At 45.7% G+C, this 20,972-nt stretch overlaps 1 long non-coding RNA gene across 1 annotated transcript in view; it reads left to right on the top strand.

Annotated features, from left to right (window-relative positions):
* Window positions 1-20,771, top strand: part of LOC122941449 — a 97,470-nt gene extending 76,699 nt beyond the window's left edge. The window contains exon 3 of the long non-coding RNA XR_006390451.1: window positions 20,681-20,771. This is a non-coding gene — a long non-coding RNA (uncharacterized LOC122941449). The remainder of the gene's footprint in view (window positions 1-20,680) is intronic.
* The last annotated feature ends 201 nt before the right edge of the window (window positions 20,772-20,972 follow it).

Here is a 20,972-nt window from a genome sequence, read left to right as displayed (position 1 = left end):
GCTCATATTTGCAGCCAAGGAATAATTACTAGAAGTGCACAAATAGTCCCACAACATGGACAGTGACATACCAGATGTATTATTTGAATTTGAGATAGTCATTCATAATTTTTTTAATGCAAAATATCGGCAATATAATTTTCACGTACGCGCATACAGTACCCAAATGCGCTATAAAGAACGTATATTGGTATACAACACCCCGCTTCAATCAAATTATTATTATTGGTGACTGGTATATCACACCAGTAGAAATTATTTGTTCCAATAACGCTTGTCCCTCTATATACCTGCAGTGTCGCAGCAAAACCGCACAAAACAAATGCAATATAATATACTTTCTAACATAGAAAGTATAATATAACATTGTACAAGGAAGGCAATCCACATCAATATGAATATACATAAAGATAAAACGTAACCTTTAATAATTTTACTATGAGGGTCCATTTACGCGTCCATAAGAGTTTTGCTAGTCCGCAAAACACGGACACCGGCAATGTGCATTCCGCCATTTGTGGACCGCACATCACAGTCACTATAATAGAAAATGCCTATTCTTGTCTGCAATTGCGGACAAGAATAGGACATGTGCGGTATGCCAGACCTTGCAGGGAAATGGTGTGTGAGGTCACTGGATCTGCAAAGTAGGGGTTCTTCTGACCTTGGCTCAGGGGGAACTTGGTATTTCTGGAGTTTCCTGTATTTCCGGAACTTCTTCTTGAGGCGGTTCCTCTGGCTGATGTGACACTGTACTGACTGGTGCAGGCACAGCAATGTTTAACCAGGGTGTAAGGAATCATTGTAGTGGATCTGTTTCAGTTTTTCAACAGTTTGTATAGGGTCTACAGACTTAGCTGATAGTTCAGGCACTTGAACTGGAGGTTGAGATTCCTCTGTAACAGTTTCATCTGGAAGGATTTCTCTTGGAGTATCTTTCTCCTTGTTACACAATTTCAAGCGATTGCGATAAACTATTTGAGGTGATTTGTTTTCTCTGGTGATCTCATAAGTGTCAGTTGCTGGATTAGGGATAGCTGAAATGATGTAGGGAACTCTTTCCCACTTGCTGTCCAATTTGCTGGTACGGTGGTTGTTCTTTAGCCACACAATCACCAATTCCAAGAGGCTCTGCTATTGGCAGATTGGTCATATTCTTTTTGTGAGCATGTTCCATGCGTTGGTGAACAATTTCTTGTGCATCAGCTAGACGTCTTTGGTGTTCGCTCACCCAATCAGTTTTTGGCAATGGATTGATGGCATCTGGCACTTGTATGTCCAAAGTATGGTCAGCAGGTAGTTTACCTTGTCGTAGAACATGAGATAGTAAGGTGTATACCCTGTGGAACAGTGAAGGGTATTTATTATAGGTATACATCATTTGAGGTAGAAGAGTAGGCCAATCATTTCTGGTAGCAGGTGGCACAGCTCTAAGCATTTCTATTAAGGTCTGGTTCATTTTTTCACAAAGTTCATTACCTTGGGGATGGTAAGCTGTTCTGATTTTCTGGCAATGGTGAATTGAACACCGTTCTTTGAAGAGTTGCGACTCAAAGGCAGATCCTTGGTCTGTAAGGATTTTCTCTGGACATCTGTATGGTAACAGGAAATGTTTCCAGAAGGCATCTGCAGTTGTTTTAGCGGTCAAGTCCTTAACAGGTACAGCTACAACAAATTTGGTGTAGTGATCAATGATGGTCATAGCGTATGTGTAACCTGAGCGACTTGGTTCCAACTTCACATAGGTCAATTGCAACGATCTCCAATGGTTTTTGGCTTACAATAGGATGTAAGGGTGCTTTTTGGTCATGCTTTTCACCTTGTCCAATAGCACAGGCTACTCAACACCACTTCTCAATGTCTACTCTCATTCCAATCCAATAGAATAGTCTACGGATGGTAGCTTCTGTCTTCTGCCTGCTAAAGTGTCCTGATTTGTCATGGTACAAGAATGATGCTTGCATCCCGACGGGGAATTAGGATTTGGTATACCCCGTCATAGGTAACTGGATCCAGGCTTCTTTTCAATAGTAGGCCCTTCTGCAGAAAGTTGTTTTCGGTGTCTCCACAGCTTCAACAGTTCCGAGTCTGCATTTCTTCTGCGGATTCTCTCAGGTGTTCTTCCACTGGTGAGGAAGTCATGTAGTTCTCAGATAACTCTACTTTCTGACTGAAGTTTGATCCATCTCTCCTTTTCAATTTGGGATTCTGGATTGTTTTGTGGATGGGGATTTATGACTCTTGTTTTTAATGGAGGGGATGTCTTGTTGGGCAAAGTTTTTGTAGAAACTTGGCAGCTCCACTTCTTCCCAGTCATCTACATGTGTAGTAGGATCTTCCTTAGTAGGCAGGCAAGATAAGGCATCTGCATTCTCTTTGGATTTGCCCATTCTTTATTTTACAGTGAAGTTGTAGTTAGCAAGGCATGTGGCCCATCTTTGTTCTAAGGCACCTAGCTTGGCTCTATTGAGATGCGCAAGTGGGTTGTTATCGGTGAAAGCTATGAAGGGAGTTGCTGCAAGGTAATCCTTAAATTTTTCGGTGACAGCCCACACAAGTGCGAGGAACTCTTGAAAGAGCTGTAGTTCTGGTCATTCCTTTCGGCTCCTTTCATAAGCAATTACTCCCTTTACCTTCTTGCACTTGAGACAGGACATCTCCCAGGCCTTTCTGGCTGGCATCAGTGTAGAGATGGAAGGGCTGTTGGTAATCTGGATATCCCAAAACAGGTGGTTCGGTCAGCTTCTTTTTCAAGAGCTGGAAGGCAATTTCCCTGTCTTCATTCCACTTCACAGGTATCTGCATCTTCTGGTATTTCTTTAGGTGTCCCCTTAGGAGTTCCTGAATTGGCTCAGCAATTTTTGTGAAGTAAGGGATGAAGCATCTGTAGTATCCTGCAAAACAAAGGAAACTTCTCACCTCTTTTAGGCTGAGTTCACATGGGAGAGATTTTCCACGCGGGTGCAATGCGGGAGGTGAACGCATTGCACCCGCACTGAATCGGGACCCATTCATTTCTATGGGGCTGTGCACATGAGCTGTGATTTTCACGCATCACTTATGCATTGCGTGAAAAATCGCAGCATGCTCTATATTGTGCGTTTATCACGCAACACAGGACCCATAGAAATTAATGGGGCTGAGTGAAAATCGCAAACATCCGCAATCAAGTGCAGATGCGGTGCGATTGTCATCTTAGCAACCATGCGTGAAAGTCTATTCACTGTATTATTTTCCTTTATAACATGGTTATAAGGGAAAATAGCATTCTTTAATGCAGAATGCTTAGTAGGTGGTCAATTGAGGGTTAAAAAATAAACTCCCCTTCTCCTCTTGATCGCGTAGCTGCTGGTCTTTCTTTAATCATGAGCTGCCGGCTAAAGGAACACTGGTGACGTCAGATGACATTGTCCAATCACATGATCCATCACCATGGTGATGACCATGTGATCTGACATCACCACAGGTCCTTTAGCCGGCAGCTCATGATTAAAGAAAGAAGAGACCGGCAGCTACGCGATCAAGAGGAGAAGGTGAGTTTATTTTTTAACCCTCAATTGACGACCTACTAAGCATTCTGTATTAAAGAATGCTATTATTTTCCCTTATAACCATGTTATAAGGGAAAAACAACATCTACACAACACCGAACCCAAACCTGAACTTCTGTGAAGAAGTTTGGATCTGGGTACCACAGTAAGTTTATCACGCGCGTGCAAAACGCATTGCACCCGTGCGATAAAAACTGAACGCAATCGCAGTCAAAACTGACTGCAATTGGGTACCTACTCGCGCAGGTTTGCCGCAACGCATCCGGACACTCTCGTGTGAACTCAGCCTTACTGTAGTCAGAGTAGGCCAATTCCGGACTGCAGCTAACTTTTCAGGATCTGGTTTAACACCTTCTCCACTGACAACAGGTCCCAGGTACTTGACTTCTGACTTCAGCAGGTAGCACTTAGATGGTTTGAGCTTGAGTCCATGTTTAATGAGGACTTGGAAGACTTCTGCAAGATGGGATTTGGAATAAATAATGACATCGTCCAGATAGAAACTTTGAAACTGTCCTACTCTATGGCCTAAACAGCGTTCCATTAGACGTTGAAATGTTCCTGGTGCATTACAAAGTCCAAAGGGCATGGAATTAAATTCAAATAGGCCCATGGGGGTGGTAAAACCTGTTTTCTCTCGGTCTTCAGGAGCCATGGGTACTTACTTACCAGTATCCACTGGTCAGATCAAGAGTGGAGAAATAGGCTGATAATCCCAGTGCTGTCAGGTATTCTTCAATTATGGGTAAAGGATAGGCATCCTTGTGGGTGATTTGGTTGAGTTTTCTGTAGTCCACACATAATCTAATGTTGCCATCCTTATTCCGGGCAAGAACTAAGGCTGCAGCCCATGGACTATGGCTGTCTTAGATAATATTGGAATACTTCATCTCTTGGATCATTTGTTTCACAGATTGGTACATTGTTGGTGGTATAGGCCGGTACCTTTCTTTCATTGGGGGATGAGAACCGGTAGGGATAGTGTGTTGGATCCCACAGACTTCCCCATAATCCATAGAGTGCTTAGTGAAGGCTTAAAGATGTTCCTTCACAGTGTTCAAAACTCCTTCAATTTGGTTTTTGGGCGTAGAGTTGTCTCCCACATTGAGTTCTTCCCACCATGATGCAGGTGGAGTATGTTCCGGAGTACTGGAGCTCTGCGCAGATTATCCAGTTTTAGTGGTAGGCACGTTGATAATATCCCGGAAAGAGACTTGTAATAACTGAGCAACAGAATAATGTTTATGGAGGGTAACATGGTGATCATTCAGGTTTATTAGACGGACGGGCACTTTTCCTTGGGAAACAGTCACTAAGCTCCTTGCAGCTCTGACTAGAGGATGGTCATCTACCATTGCTTGGTAGTCTTGACCTTGAATTCCCTGGGCGGCACGGCACCATAAGAGTGTCTCTGTATTTGGCTTAAGGATCACAGGCTGGTTACCTCGTATGCAGACACAGCAGATTTCTCCTTTGCCATTGGCGAACTTCTGTTGTGCTTTTAGCACCCGGATGGTTTGTTGTATGCTCCTTTTGGAAGCAGGTGAAGCATTAGGCATAGATTGGTGTAATGCCTCAAGCATTTCATTGCAACAATTCCTAAGGACATTCATTACTAGGATCACTGCAGAACCACCTTTGTCTCAGTCTAGGTAGGGTGGTTTTTCCTACTTGCAGAGTGGGTTCCCAATAACCATGTATGGGCACGGGTTTCCTGTTGCTAGCTGTAAGTTCCAACCAGGATTCTGGTGGTTGTGCAAGTTGGTTCTGGTCCCAGTATTTATCAAATGCAGGCCGTAGGATGGTAGTGACCTGGGATGCGGTGTCCAGTAGGGCTACAAAAGGAATTCTGTTAATTCGGATTGCTACTTTTGGACAGGATCCTACATATCTGGGCATCCAGTTGGGATCTTGTGGACCTATTGGTTTACCACTCGAGGGGCGGTCCTCAGCCGCGAGGGTTTCTCGTTTAACTGCCTGCACATTGGTTCTGTATGTCCTATCTTATGACAGTAAGCGCAAATAGGTCGCCTGCAGGCGTTGGAGCGGTCATTTGCTGCCTTTCCAGACTTCTGCGCCGCCTCCTAATCCTCTGTGCCGCCTCTCGCTCTCCCTCCCCCCCTCCTGCTGTAAGATCTCACGCATACAGGGGTTGAGCGAACTGCCGGCGCATGCGCACTTCGCAGTATGAAGCCAAATGGAGAAGTCCGCACAGGCGCATCAGGCAGAGCCCTGTGCGCAAGCGCGAGATCTTACAGCAGAAGGAGGGGGAGGGAGGGAGAGCGAGAGGCGGCACAGAGGATTAGGAGGTGGCGCAGAAGTCTGGAAAGGCGGCGCTGGGCACGAACGGCGGCGGGTGCGGCCGGCACCTTGCATCCATTAACATCCCCTTGGACACCTTATTTGTTTGACTGACAGGTTAGTAAAAGCTGTTTTTTTAGCTAAATAAGCCTACAGATGACATTTATAAGCCCACATTAGGAATCGTGAAGATGCCCTGAACATCAGCATATTTTTAGCTGACAGGGGTGAAACCTGGTGACAGAATCCCTTTAACTTGTTCTGTCAAGGCTGCTACGGCATCAGGGTCTGAAGATTGGGCTACCTGAGTGGCTACCGGACAACATTTTGAAGGGGTAGCAGGTGTGGGGACAAGAGTTTCAGCAATTTTAGTAGACTCTGTCTGCAGACTCTTTCCTAGAATGCTAATGGCTAGCTCTTTAAAGTCTAGGAAGGTGATACTTGGGTTTTGTGCAGCTAACATTCTCAACTGGCTTTTTAGATTGTCAGTGCCAACACCTTCAATGAATCCTTTAAAGTTTTGTCTTGGTTCTCTGCCTCACGGGGGTCTACCTGAACCACAGCTCTAAGGGCTTCTTGTAATGACAATGCAAAGTCTGAGTGACTCACCGGTTTGTTGTTTTGTGCTAAAGAACCTCATTTTGACTTCTGATACTGTCTTGGGTTCAAAAGGTGGTGTAGAGTCTCTCAGATCTGTCCCAGGGTTCTTCTTTCAGAGCTAGGCCAGGACTTCACTTCCCGGAGTGCGGCTCCATCTAATTGGGCTAGAAGAATTTCCATTTGCTGCTCTGTGGAAACAGGGTACAATCTGAACAAGGCACACATTTTCTCTTTAGAGCCTCTTAGGGTGTGAGTTTCACCAGAGTAGCAGGGGAATCAAGGGGCCCCAAAGTAGTAGGGCATGGTTAGTGGAATCATGATGGCTGCTGCAGCGGTTGGTGGTGAACTGGGGCCAGCTGCGGCTGCTGAGGGGGGGGGGGGGGGGGGAATCTGCTGAGGGCAAACTGCGCGGTTTCCTCCTGGACAGACATGACAATGATGTTTTATTCAAATGCTGCAGGCTAAATTAGATTTTGTGGGTGTATGTCCCTTTAAGCAGCGATCGGCTGGTGCAGGCCGGAGATTATTGCGGAGTAATATGAGTATAGGGACACTGACAGCCCCAATTAGCATATTTAGGTATATATACGTGAGTACAGGTCTTATAAAGTATTAAAATGATCTAAGTATCCCCCTGTCCACCTTATAAGTACCAAAATATAAAGTTATATAACCTGCTTGTCCGGTCACCAATCTGCCCAAGGGGCGGCGTTTCATCTGAAAATGTGCCCAGCCAGCCGCTCCTAACTGCCGTTCTGAAGCCCCGCCCAGCTCATCAATATTCACTTAGCTGGGCGGCAGCTACAACTCTCCGGACTCAAGTGCTGCAGCCTCTGCTTTATGCGCATGCGCCGGGCACTTGAGTCGGGAGAGGGGCTTCAGAACGGCAGTTAGGAGCGGCTGGCTGGGCGCATTTTGTGATGAAACGCCGCCCCTTGGGCAGATTGGTGACCGGACAAGCAGGTTATATAACTTTATATTTTGGTACTTATAAGGTGGACAGGGGGATACTTAGATCATTTTAATAGACTTTATAAGACCTGTACTCACGTATATATACCTAAATATGCTAATTGGGGCTGTCAGTGTCCCTTTAAATGTCCCTTTATAAAATTGGCAATAGACTCTTTATAGATTGCAGAGTTAAATCGGGGCTTGTACTTGGTTTTGTCTCTTTATGGAGGCTGGCTGACAGTTTCGAACCTCCTCCGCTTCGTCGCACCAAATCTCGCGATGCGCGAGAGTACGTCATGCAAGTCCCGTGCGCGGCGTCTCTTCAGCGCGAAGACACAGCAGAGGGGCAGTAACACAATTTGCATATATCCCGGCCTCTCCGGACCGTTACAGGAGCGGTAGGCGGCAACTTTAATAATTACTGTATACAGGGGGTGATGCTAGCGCTCTCAGCACTGAAGGGGTGTACAATTTTGAATTTCCCGCAATGCTGCTCTGCGATAACGCAGCGTTCGGGTGTCCGCCTGGCCGTGCGGAGGTGAGATGATCCGTTCCGACTTACAATGTAAGTCAATGGGGACGGATCCGCTTGAAGATGACACCATATGGCTCAATCTTCAAGCGGATCCGTCCCCCATTGACTGTCAATGTAAAGTCGGAATGGATTCGCTCAGGCTACTTTCAGACTTAGAAAATTTTTCTAAGTTCTAATGCAGACGGATCCGTTCTGAACGGAGCCACCGTCTGCATTAATATGAGCGGATCCGTTCAGAACGGATCCGATCGATCGCAGGTGTGAAAGTAGCCTTAACTATGTGGTTTTGTAGTAGATGAATAGCGCAACACATGCAGACAATCTTTAAGCAGTCATAACAGTTCTTTGGCCCAATAGAAGCAATAAACAGCTGGGGCTTAATCACAATCGGTAATCCACAATAAAGCAGGGTTTTGCAAGTCCAGAACACAGTGCCAATTTCAATTATTGCAGTGCACAAAAATACAACAATGCACACGTCCAGTTCCTTAAAAGGCACATAAGATTTATCAGAAATCCTGCGGTATGCCAGACCTTGCAGGGGAATTGTGTGAGGTCACGGTGGGCCGAGGTAAATACAGTTCTGGTTACTCACGGTTATGTCATCCCTGGGCAGGCTCGCATAAGTGAAAAGGAGAATGACACAAGGATTCTCTGGGGCACACTCTGGTGTAAGGGACACTGGCCAGAAGGTGGTTTGAGGTGCCCTTGGTGGTCGGTATTAATGTGCCAGTGGCAAGGTCCCTTGTAATAGTGACGCCAGTACCTTTTGTATGGCGGTACAACCATTTACCGTAGTGTCAATAGAGAAACTGAGGCTGAGGCAAGCATGGTGAAACTCAAAGTTGAACTTTACTGAAGATGACTTTTGGTAACAGTTCATTCAATGCATTTAAAACAGCCTCAGTGCAGAGATAAACCTGCTGCTAGTCCTCTGCTGACAGGTGTGAGATGTCCCTCTCTAATTATCAGATAAGGAGATGGTAGCCTTACTGTTAGTAGAGCTCAGGAATGGTCCTGGTTTTCCTTAGTCAGGCTTGTGAAGTAGCCAAAGGCTGAAATATCCTTCACGTGGAGTCCAAAGGTCCTGAAGCACTCAGAAGATGTGTCCAATAACAGTAGTGGCTAGACTCCAGACACCAAACGGACCTTCTGACGTCACTGGGTCACGTGACATTCTCCGGTCACGTGACTCCGGCGCCTGGCTCTGGAGTGAAGGAGAGGTAGACACTAGTTCCTCTGGGGCACACTCTGGATGTAGGGACCAGGCCTGATGGTGTGTGATGTGCCCTGGATGTTGCAGGTATTTTGAGTGCCTTAGGTAAGGTCCCTTTAAGAATCATGACGCCAGTGCCTGTAACGGTGGCACACCGGTTTGCAGGAGGATTAATGGAGTACACAGTTGGTAAACCAAACGTTGCTTTACTTTGTGAAACAGTCCAACTTTATACAAGTAATTGCAGTAGTTGATAATGCAGTCCTTCACAGTACAAATGCACAGCAGGTTAACTTCACAGCACAGCAGGTTTCAATCTTGCAAGATACTTGGAGGGTATACAGTTAATGCTTTGCAGTACAATGCTGCTCTATCCCCACAGCTATTCTAGCTGGCTGGATCCCAAGGCCCGCATGCCTAATTGCTGGCTTGAATCCTTGGTATATATAATCCTTCCTCCAGTATTGGCACTTGCTTTAAATACTATAGTACCTCTGCTTCTTAGCTGGATTCTCTGCTGGATTGGAAAGGTGGCTGCAGGTTTCTCCCAGGAGGTGCTCTCCTACTACTGGGGTGTCTCAACTGAGCTAAGCTTAGCCTCAGGAGCTTCAGGCTGACTAGGTGGTCCTTCTAGTCCCCTGGCATACACTAACTCTCCCATCTGGGCCTTCCTATATATATCTAGGGCTCTCTAGCTCCCTCTAACGTCTGGGAGGCTAAACTGCACCCTGACACCCAGATAATACAGGGAAATACAACACATGACAGTAAATGCAATAAACACATTAACCCTTGTGTAGTGCCCACCATTACCTAGTGGGACACTACATACCCCCACGCTATGACGTTGCCCGTCCTCGGCGCAACATAAAGGGGTCCGCCCAACTGGAAAACGCAGCCCGAAAGACAAAATGAGAACAGGCATGCACAACAACCACCACATTAGCAATATAAATATGACAGACAGTGTCACTGAAAGGTGTGGTGAAAAGGGGAGTCGTTCTCTTCTCTCAGGATAATGTAAGGGAACAGGGGCGCTGACCTGGTGCAGCGTATCAATAATACCAGGATAGTCCATTATAAAAATAGAAGTGCAAATTGTCCATAATAAAACAGGAGTAGTCCATAGAAAATGCAAACAACCATAAGTCCTTGGAGGCTCAAAGGATAACTTGAGTCCGTACCCAGGCTTGCAAAGGGTTAAACAGGGGTTTCCCGTGAGGGGCTACCTGGGCCCATAATGTAGTCTTCAAACCTCACAGGTGGGTGCCCCCTGGTAGACCGTGTGGACCTCCTTACTGGCAGAGGTTCTTCCTGCCTGGACTCAGGAAGGTCAGAGGAGCCCACCGCCTCTGGAGCTACTTCAGGAGCTCTCTGGGACAAGGTGTCCTAAGGCTGAGGGCTAACAGGAACTGGAGCTGGGACCATCAAGTTAAGCCAGTGTGTGAGAAACCAATGGAGCGGTTCTTTGTCATAGAGTAAGTTCTCCACAGCCTGCATAGGGTCCACAGGTGGAGCTGGCAATTCAGTTTCAGGAGACTCCGTCTCAATGTCCTCTGCCGCCGGTTCTCCTTCTATACAAGGCTTTAAACGATTTCTATGGACAATTTGAGAACCTTTACCTTCTCTGGAGACTTGGTAAATATGAGCTTCAGCATTAGGGATGGCAGAAATAATATAGGGAATCCTTTCCCATTTACTGTCCAACTTGCTGGTTCGGTGGTTGTTTTTCAACCATACCTTGTCTCCTAGAGCTAGGGGTTCCACATGGGCAGCCTGGTCATAGTCTTTTTGTGGTCATTCCCGAGCATTCTCCATGCGTTCCTGAACGATCTCCTTAGCATTGAGGAGACGTCTTTGGTGCTCCACTACCCAATCAGTCCTTGGCAGTGGGTTAATCACATCCGGCACTTGCACACCCAGGGAGTGATCCGCAGGCAACCTCCCTTGTCGGCCAAACATCAAATAGAACGGGGTGTAACAATGAATAGTGTTGTTATAGGTATACATGAGCTGTGGCAACAGAGTAGGCCAATCACCCCTCGTCTCAGGGGGTACTGCTCTCAGCATTTCAATGAGAGTTTGATTCATCTTTTCACAGAGTCCGTTACCTTGCGGATGATAGGCGGTGGTCCGGACTTTCTGGCAATTATGCAGCAGGCACATCTCTTGGAACGGCTGTGGCTCGAATGCAGACCCTTGGTCGGTGAGGATTCTCTCTGGGCAGCCGTAGGGCAGAAGGAAATGCTTCCAGAACGCCTCTGCTGTAGTCTTAGCTGTCAGGTCTTTCACAGGCCCTGCTACGACAAACTTAGTGAAGTGATCAATAATAGTCATGGCATAAGTATACCCTGAGCGACTTTGGCTCCAACTTCACATGATCAATAGCAACAAGTTCTAAAGGAGTTTTACTTACGATAGGATGGAGAGGCACCCTCTAGTAATGGTGTTCAGTTCGCCCCACAGCACAGGCAGTGCATTCTCTGCACCATTTCTCAATATCTTCTCTCATCCCAATCCAATAGAATCTTCTGCGAATAGTGGCCTCAGTCTTCTGCACGCCGAAGTGTCCGGACTGGTTGGGATACATTTCCAACACCAGACTGGCATCTCGACGTGGTAGGAGGATTTGATATATCCTATCACAGGACACTGGATCCAGACTCCTGAGCAACAGGCCTCTTTGAAGGAATAAATTGATGGCGATGTCTCCACAGTCTCGCTAGTTCTGGGTCTGCACTCTTCCTGCGGATTCTCTCAGGAGTTTTCCCACTGGTAAGGAAGTCGAGCAGTTCACCGAGGACTCTACTTTCGGACTGGAGCTTAATCCACCTTTCTTGGTCGCCTCTGGACTCAGGAACATCTGATGAGGGAGGATCAGCAGCAGGGAGGTTTTCAGTACGGATATTATCCTGCTGGGCAAATTTATTGTAGAACGCTGGCATTTCCACTTCTTCCCAGGCATCCTTTGGTTCATCTGGGCAGTGGCGTACCGCCAATATAGGCAGCGCACGCAGCTGCTATGGGGCCCGTGGCAAGGGGGGGCCCGGAGTGCATGAAAGGCTCCGCCCCATGTCTGTAGTTTTGTATTAATCATTGCCAGTCTTCCGTCCCGATCCCTATCTAAAGCTTGGGCGGGCCCTGCTTCCCCTCTGCTCAGCCCCCTCCCCCCTCCCTCGACCCAGCCAGTGACATACCGCAATGCCGCTCATTCTGCTCTGGGCACTCGCACTGCACTGGCCAATCAGCATTTAGCGGTGCAAAGCTCCTGCTGCTGATTGGCCAGTGTGCGAGTCGCAGGCTCAGAAGACAGCAGCAGATCAGAGCAGAACTGTGCAGGCGGCTGGATGGGCAGGACGGCAGGCTTGTGCTTACCGCTCTCACGTCACGCGCTGCCGCTGCCACTACCTGCCTTATACTGCCACTGAGACCCAAGTCCCATCCCAACTACAACCAGCCCCCAGCATCGCTGGCATGCCCCTTGCCTGTTGCGTGCCACTGCAAATCTGCCACCAAGGACAAAGTAAGTTGTACACTCACAGCAGTGAGTGACAGACTCTACGTTTAAAAAAGTTCACAGGGTGTGGTGAGGGATGGGTATTGTGGGAAAAGGGCAGCAGCAGCAGCAAGAAGAGTTCCTGCAGGTTTGGGGGGGCACTGTTCTAAAAGGGTTATTATATAGAGGATTTAGGAGGACAGTGTGCCCCAGCCCCCCCCCCCCCCCAATGAACTCTGCAGTTTAATTGCTAATTTGGAGTACTGTGTCATGGGGGGATGGTTAGTGGGGGGAAGAGGGCAGCAGAAAGAGTTTCTGCAGGGTTGGGGAACACTATTCTATAAGGCCTCTTGCACACTGCCGTGTTTCACGGCCGTATGCGGGCCGTGGAACCGCGGCCTGGATCCCTCCTGAGAGCAGGAGCGCACGGCGTCACTGGTTGCTATGACGCCGTGCGCTCCCTGCTGCCGGCACAGTACAGTAATACACTGGTATAGATCATACCAGTGTATTACTGTATTGCGGCGGCGGCAGCAGGGAGCGCACGGCGTCATAGCAACCAGTGACGCCGTGCGCTCCTGCTCTCAGGAGGGATCCAGGCCGCGGTTCCACGGCCCGCATACGGCCGTGAAACACGGCAGTGTGCAAGAGGCCTAAGGCTCATTATTATTCAGAGGACTCAGGACAGTGCACCACCCCCTAGTAATTTAACTCCTCAGGTCCCACGATCAATTAATAGTAAAAAAAAATTATAGATTCATAGTTAAAAAAAAAAAGTGAAAAAAACAAACAAAACAAACACTGATATATTAAACATTTAAATCACCCCAATTTTACATATAAAAATATATAAACAATAAAAAAAAATCATATTATCTATTGCCGCGGCCGAAAATGTCTGCACTATTAAAAAAAAGAACCTGTACGGTGAGCGCCTTAACAGAAAAAAACAACAACAAAAAAGGGCAGGTGGTGGGATGGGCCAGGGATGGGTAGTGGGTGGAATTAGGGGGCCCAATTCAGATTCTTGCTATGGGGCCCAATGATTTCTATGTACGCCCCTGCATCTGGGGCTTCAGTATTGGGAAGCCGCGACAGGGCATCAGCGTTATCATTGGAGCGGCCTGCCCGAAATTTCACAGTGAAGTCATAGTTGGCAAGGCGGGAGGCCCATCTTTGCTCTAGTGCCCTAATTTGGCTGTATTCAGATGCGCAAGGGGATTATTGTCCGTGAAGGCAACAAACGGTGTGGCAGCGAGATAGTCTTTAAACTTTTCGGTCACAGCCCACACTAAGGCAAGAAACTCCAGCTTGAAGGAACTGTAGTTCTGGTCGTTCTCAGCTCCCTTCAGGGATCTGCTGGCGTAGGCAATTACCCTCTCTGTTATCTTGCACTTGAGCCAACACGGCCCCCAGGCCTCTTTTACTGGCATCTGTGTAGAGGTGGAACGGCTTCTGATAATCTGGGTAACCCAGAACAGGGGGTTCAGTCAACTTCTTCTTTAGGAGCTGAAAGGCAATTTCCCGTTCTTCATTCCATTCAACAGGAATAGGAGTTTTTGGGCTCTTCTTTGGATGCCCCCTCAGGAGTTCCTGGATGGGATCCGCAATTTGTGCGAAATGCGGGATGAAGAGCCTGTAATACCCTGCAAAACTGAGAAAGCTTCTCACCTCTTTCACGGTGGTAGGAGTAGGCCAGTTGCGGACAGCAGCAAGTTTATCAGGATCAGGCTGTCAACGTCCCCTAGGTATTTGACCGCTGATTTCAGCAGGTGGCACTTGGATGGCTTGATTTTGAGGCCATATTTAGTAAGAACTTGAAACACTTCACCCAGGTGTTTCAAATGGTCCTCATACATCTTGGAGTATACAGGTCCTTCTAAAAAAAATTAGCATATTGTGATAAAGTTCATTATTTTCTGTAATGTACTGATAAACATTAGACTTATATATATTTTAGATTCATTACACACCAACTGAAGTACTTCAAGCCTTTTATTGTTTTAATATTGATGATTTTGGCATACAGCTCATGAAAACCCAAAATTCCTATCTCAAAAAATTAGCATATCATGAAAAGGTTCTCTAAACGAGCTATTAACCTAATCATCTGAATCAACTAATTAACTCTAAACACCTGCAAAAGATTCCTGAGGTCATTAAAAACTCCCAGCCTGGTTCATTACTCAAAACCACAATCATGGGTAAGACTGCCGACCTGACTGCTGTCCAGAAGGCCATCATTGACACCCTCAAGCAAGAGGGAAAGACACAGAAAGAAATATCTGAACGAATAGGCTGTTCCCAGAGTGCTGTATCAAGGCACCTCAGTGGGAAGGAAAAAGTGTGGCAGAAAACGCTGCACAACGAGAAGAGGTAACCGGACCCTGAGGAAGATTGTGGAGAAGGACCGATTCCAGACCTTGGGGGACCTGCGGAAGCAGTGGACTGAGTCTGGAGTAGAAACATCCAGAGCCACCGTGTGCAGGAAATGGGCTACAGGTGCCGCATTCCCCAGAAACAGCGGCAGAAGCACCTGACCTGGGCTACAGAGAAGCAGCACTGGACTGTTGCTCAGTGGTCCAAAGTACTTTTTTTGGATGAAAGCAAATTTTGCATGTCATTCGGAAATCAAGGTGCCAGAGTCTGGAGGAAGACTGGGGAGAGGGAAATGCCAAAATGCCTGAAGTCCAGTGTCAAGTACCCACAGTCAGTGATGGTCTGGGGTGCCATGTCAGCTGCTGGTGTTGGTCCACTGTGTTTTATCAAGGGCAGGGTCAATGCAGCTAGCTATCAGGAGATTTTGGAGCACTTCATGCTTCCATCTGCTGAAAAGCTTTATGGAGATGAAGATTTCATTTTTCAGCACGACCTGGCACCTGCTCACAGTGCCAAAACCACTGGTAAATGGTTTACTGACCATGGTATTACTGTGCTCAATTGGCCTGCCAACTCTCCTGACCTGAACCCCATAGAGAATCTGTGGGATATTGGGAAGAGAAAGTTGAGAGACGCAAGACCCAACACTCTGGATGAACTTAAGGCCGCTATCGAAGCATCCTGGGCCTCCATAACACCTCAGCATTGCCACAGGCTGATTGCCTCCATGCCACGCCGCATTGAAGCAGTCATTTCTGCAAAAGGATTCCTGACCAAAGTATTGAGTGCATAACTGAACATAATTATTTGAAGGTTGACTTTTTTTGTAATAAAAACACTTTTCTTTTATTGGTCGGATGAAATATGCTAATTTTTTTAGATAGGAAATTTGGGTTTTCATGAGCTGTATGCCAAAATCATCAATATTAAAATAATAAAAGGCTTGAACTACTTCAGTTGGTGTGTAATGAATCTAAAATATATGAAAGTCTAATGTTTATCAGTACATTACAGAAAATAATGAACTTTATCACAATATGCTAATTTTTTGAGAAGGACCTGTATAAGGACATCATCCAGGTATAATAGTACAGTCTCAAAATTCCTATGGCCTAAACAACGTTCCATCAGCCTCTGGAACGTTCCTGGAGCGTTACACAGTCCAAACGGCATATAATTGAATTCAAACAGGCCCATAGGTGTAGTGAAAGCAGTCTTTTCTCGATCTTCTGGGGCCATGGGTACTTGCCAGTACCCACTGCTTAAGTCCAAGGTAGAGAAATAGGCTGATGACCCCAGGGCAGTCAAGGACTCCTCAACGCGTGGCAATGGATATGCATCTTTGTGGGTGATTTGATAGATTTTTCTGTAATCCACACAGAACCTTATGCTGCCATCTTTTTTCTGGACAAGAACTAGGGGCGCAGCCCAGGGACTATGACTGTCCCGGATTATATTAGAGTCTTTCAACTCTTGTATCATCTCTTTCAGACTGATAGGTAGTAGGTGGTATGGGTCTGTGTCTCTCCTTAATAGGAGGGTGAGGGCCAGTGGGTATGGTGTGTTTGATTACACTGACCTCCCCGTAGTCTGTAGAGTGCTTGCTGAAAGCCAGGTGGTGCTCCTTCACCAGATTCAGAACTCCCTCTATTTGCTCCTTCCGGGTGGATTTGTTCCCCACATGACGTTCTTCCCACCAGGATGTCGTAGGGGTGCTGCTGCTCTGGGTGGTCTGGAACGCCTCCGTGGCAGGCAGATGGATCACATCCTAGAAAGACACCTGGAAAAGCTGAGAAACGGGGCAGTGTTTAAGGAGAGTAAACGGGGTGATCACCAAAGTAAATTAAACAGACAGGCACTTTACCTTGAGACACGGTCACCAGGCTCTTGGCTGTCCGTATGAAGGGATGATTCTCAATGGGAATAGGTTCTGGCCCTGGATCCCTAACAGCACCACAGGAAGATTTGGGAATTTGGAGGCAGTATTACCGGCCGGTTATCCCGGATCTGGATAGTACAAATTTCTCCTTTTTTGTTGGCGAACCTTTTGTTGAGCACACTGATAGTCTTTTGAATAACTCTTCTGGAAGCAGGCGAGGCTGAAGATATAGTTTGATTCAATGCATCAAGCACTTCGGAGTAACGATTTTTAAGAACGTTGGTCCCTAAGATCACACGGTGTCCTCCTTCATCTCCTGCTTGTACCACAATCACGCCTTGCTGTGGCCGGGTGGCTTCTCCCACCTGAAGGGTAGGTTCTCAATACCCATGGACTTTCACTGGCTTACCATTGCTGGCAACGATATCTAGCCAGGACTCTGGTGGCTGGGTGAGGAGACTTGGATCCAAAAACTTGTCAAAGGCAGACCGTTGAATGGTGGTGACCTGTGACCCAGTATCCAACAGGGCTTCAAAGGGTATCCCGTTGATACATAATTAAATTTTTGGACAGGATCCTACATACTTAGGCATCCAGCTTGGATCCTTTGGACCTACTGTTCTACCTCCCGAGGGGCGGTCCTCTGCCTCAGGGGTTGCCCGTTTAACTGCCAGCACATTGATTCAGTATGTCCATATTTCTTACAATGGTGGCAACAATGGCAGAACGAGAAAATAAATACATTTAAAAACAAAATAGCCAATTCTCCATTTTTTTTAAATAAAAATTGGGGTGATCAGATAGTTGTGATGGCTATGTTTGCTCAAGTGCATAGGAAAGAGCTGCCCCATAGGAGTGAATGGGGGCGCCATAGTTGTAATCACACCAATCACCAGTGCAATTGCAGTGGACATCAGGTACACAGAACAGTGAGGGCTTCGCTCGTACAAGCGCTTACTTCTCTTCATATAGCTGATGGGCTGGGGTGCCAGGAAACCGAAACACTTTCCAATCTGATATTGATGATCTATCCAGAGAAAAAGTCAATCAATAGTAAACAGCAGACAATGTATTATATATGTAATGGCATCTACAGCAGTTCCACAGTGATTTCTGTAATAAATCAATGTGGGCATCTACTAAACTGGTGATCTCCAATCTGTGGCTCTCTATTGGAGAGCCACCAAGTTTTGGATCAGATAAATACACATTTTTGGAAAATTGACTGTATCAAGTGTAATTTATAAGTCTATTTTATTATTTTTAATATCTTAAGGTTGGCTTAATCATTTTTTATTCCCATAGAAAAATTAATGTAATGCGGATCCAGAAACTCAACATTTTGAATCTATTCTAAGGGTACTTTCACACTTGCGGCAGGACGGATCCGACAGGCTGTTCACCATGTCGGATCCGTCCTGCGGCTATTTCGCCGTGCCGCCGGACTAAAAAGCCTGACATGCAGTAATTTTAGTCCGGCGGCCTTTCGCCGTGCTGCGCCGGAGCTCTGCCCCCATTATAGTCAATGGGGACGGAGCGGCGGTCCAGCGGCACAGCGAAATAGCCGCAGGACGGATCCGACATGGTGAAAAGCCTGTCGGATCCGTCCTGCCGCAAGTGTGAAAGTAGCCTAAGACTTGAGCAAGCAGTTTCGTATTTTGAGGCGAATACAAAATCAAAACTATATAATTATCCAGAAGTCAAAACATTTTGGAAATGAAGGTATTAATATTATGCTGTTATGGTGTATATCTAGAGTTCAGAAATGCTCATTTTAAGTAACTGAAGTAATAGTTTTATTTTTATCCATCTAAAAGATTTCAAGGCTACTGGTAAAGAGAAAATTCAGTGGAGGAGCCCAAATGTGACTGGAGATTCATTAATTTCTTTTAATGGTGTTCCCTTCTTTGTTGTCGGAAGAAAAATTCTTCTGTGTCATTTGGGAAAAGACTTATCAGCAAAAGAAAGTACAAACGAGGCATTTATAAAAATTGTCTATTACAATTTCTAACTGATGTAACCATTTTATTGTATAGCTTACTAAATCCACTTAAAGGGGTTGTAAGAGTTAAGTAATAAAAAAAAAAAATTGCACTGTAAATCTGATGGAGAGATCTGATGTGTAGGACTACAAGTCCCAGCTGTACAATAACCCTGCTGCTACACACAGGATCTTTCCCCTACCTGTTCTTGTGCAGTGCTCTGCAGAGCTCCTCCAGTCTGTCAGCTCTATCTGCAGGGTGAGGATGGCTGATCTTGTATCTACCTGCAGTTGCTCAGAAAAGCCACCATCCCTGTGTATGCTTCATAAGGGGTTAATATTCATTGAACAATCCAGTGAGGGGCTAGACATGGGATGGCAGGAACTCTGGCGTGGCCAGCACTGTGACTTCTTATGTACTGACAGACCTGCTGCTCGGCTTGTTTACGAGACCTCACATGTCATGTGACCCTCGGTGAAATATGAGAAAGGAGCCCCTGTGGATCAAGTGTAGTCAATTAGAAATCTCTTACCTATGATTTGTTAAAAACATACAAAGTAGAAAAAAAACTTGAACACCTTTAAGGGTTCTGCATAAATATTATTCTACTTTAAAATAAGAACATTAATATGAGAACATTCCATTTTCAAATGTAAAGAAGTCACCACTTGGCCCTTATATGTGCAATGTAAGTGCCTCTGTCGATAGTTGGCAGAGTTGTGCTCAGGCGTGGCGCACGCATGAAATCTAAGCCAGAGGAGGAGGATGAAATAGTAGAGGAGGGAGCGGTATCTAATCTAAGGGGAGCGGTTATCTGGCCCTGAGCACTTGCAGGCCCCAATTTGCATATAGATATAAAGTGCTTATTTTAGTTTGTGGGTATGTCAAAGAAACAATACAGTTACTATATTTATGTTGGTCAACTGTTATAACATTATATAAATGGTCTAAAGCAAGGATCAGCGATCTTCAGCACTCCAGTTGTGGAGAAACTACGATTCCCAACATGCACATTTTGTTTTTGCATTACAGCTTTGGTTAGGCCACCAAGACCTCAGCTCCAATCAGACCCCCAGTGTTAAGACCCTTAATCACATCAAATCTTGGACCCAAATGTGAAATGGGCCTCAATGAGACCTCACATAACATAAAAAGACAAAAAAATAGACTTGTTCTGGACGCTGCCGCTCCTCTCATCCACTGAGATCCTCTTACTCTTGCTGCCTGCTTTGCTATGAACAGAGCGCCCTCACTCTGAGCAGTCAGTCGACAGCCAAGGACCAGGAAATGGTGAGTACATAGCCTTCACAGCTTCCTGGTCCTCCGGTACTAGTGAGTGCTTACATAATGGAAGTGATCATAAGTATTTAACCCATAAGATGCAAGGGCATTTCCCCCCCACTTTTAGTTGAAAATAATGCATCTTATGGGACAATACATATGGTTTATCCAGATGTCCGAGCATTAAAACTAACTTTTTCAATGAATAATATTTTTGTTTTGGGATGAATTTGACTTTTCCATTCATTTGATATTACCTTTTTGGTATATTTTCATTGTGTACTAAAGACTTATTAACTTAATGATGTAGATCAGAACAGTAACGGAATGTTTTAATATTAAGTATTAAAAAAAAATTATATACATGGTTTTAAGTAGACTTGCATTTTTTATTTTTTTTAATCCATTTTTGGATTTTTTTTCTAACTTTTAGGCAAGTGATGGTTTTAAATATATGTACGGTTTCTTAAATGTTTATATTTAACTGTTTTTATTCTATATTTTAGGGGAGGATAAATGAACTACAATTCTGGCATAGTACATATCTTTTACTTTATGGCATTCGCCATAATGACAACATTACGTGATATGCGATGGGAGGCTATTCGAGGAATCTTCGAAACTCAACACTACAATCCACTTGGGGTTCAACTGTTTTATGAAGTTCAGAATGAACACTAGACCAATAGGTACATCTTGAGTTTTAAACCTATACAGTCCAGCATCAGCTCATGTCTCTTGCTGTTACAGACCGCTAATGAGAACAAAATAAATATAGTAGTCATAAAACATTGTTTT

This window comes from Bufo gargarizans, chromosome 6, assembly GCF_014858855.1.
Source record: "Bufo gargarizans isolate SCDJY-AF-19 chromosome 6, ASM1485885v1, whole genome shotgun sequence".
Taxonomy (NCBI): domain Eukaryota; kingdom Metazoa; phylum Chordata; class Amphibia; order Anura; family Bufonidae; genus Bufo; species Bufo gargarizans.
Note: the sequence above shows the minus strand (reverse complement) of the source record. Positions and strands in the feature narration are given on the sequence as shown.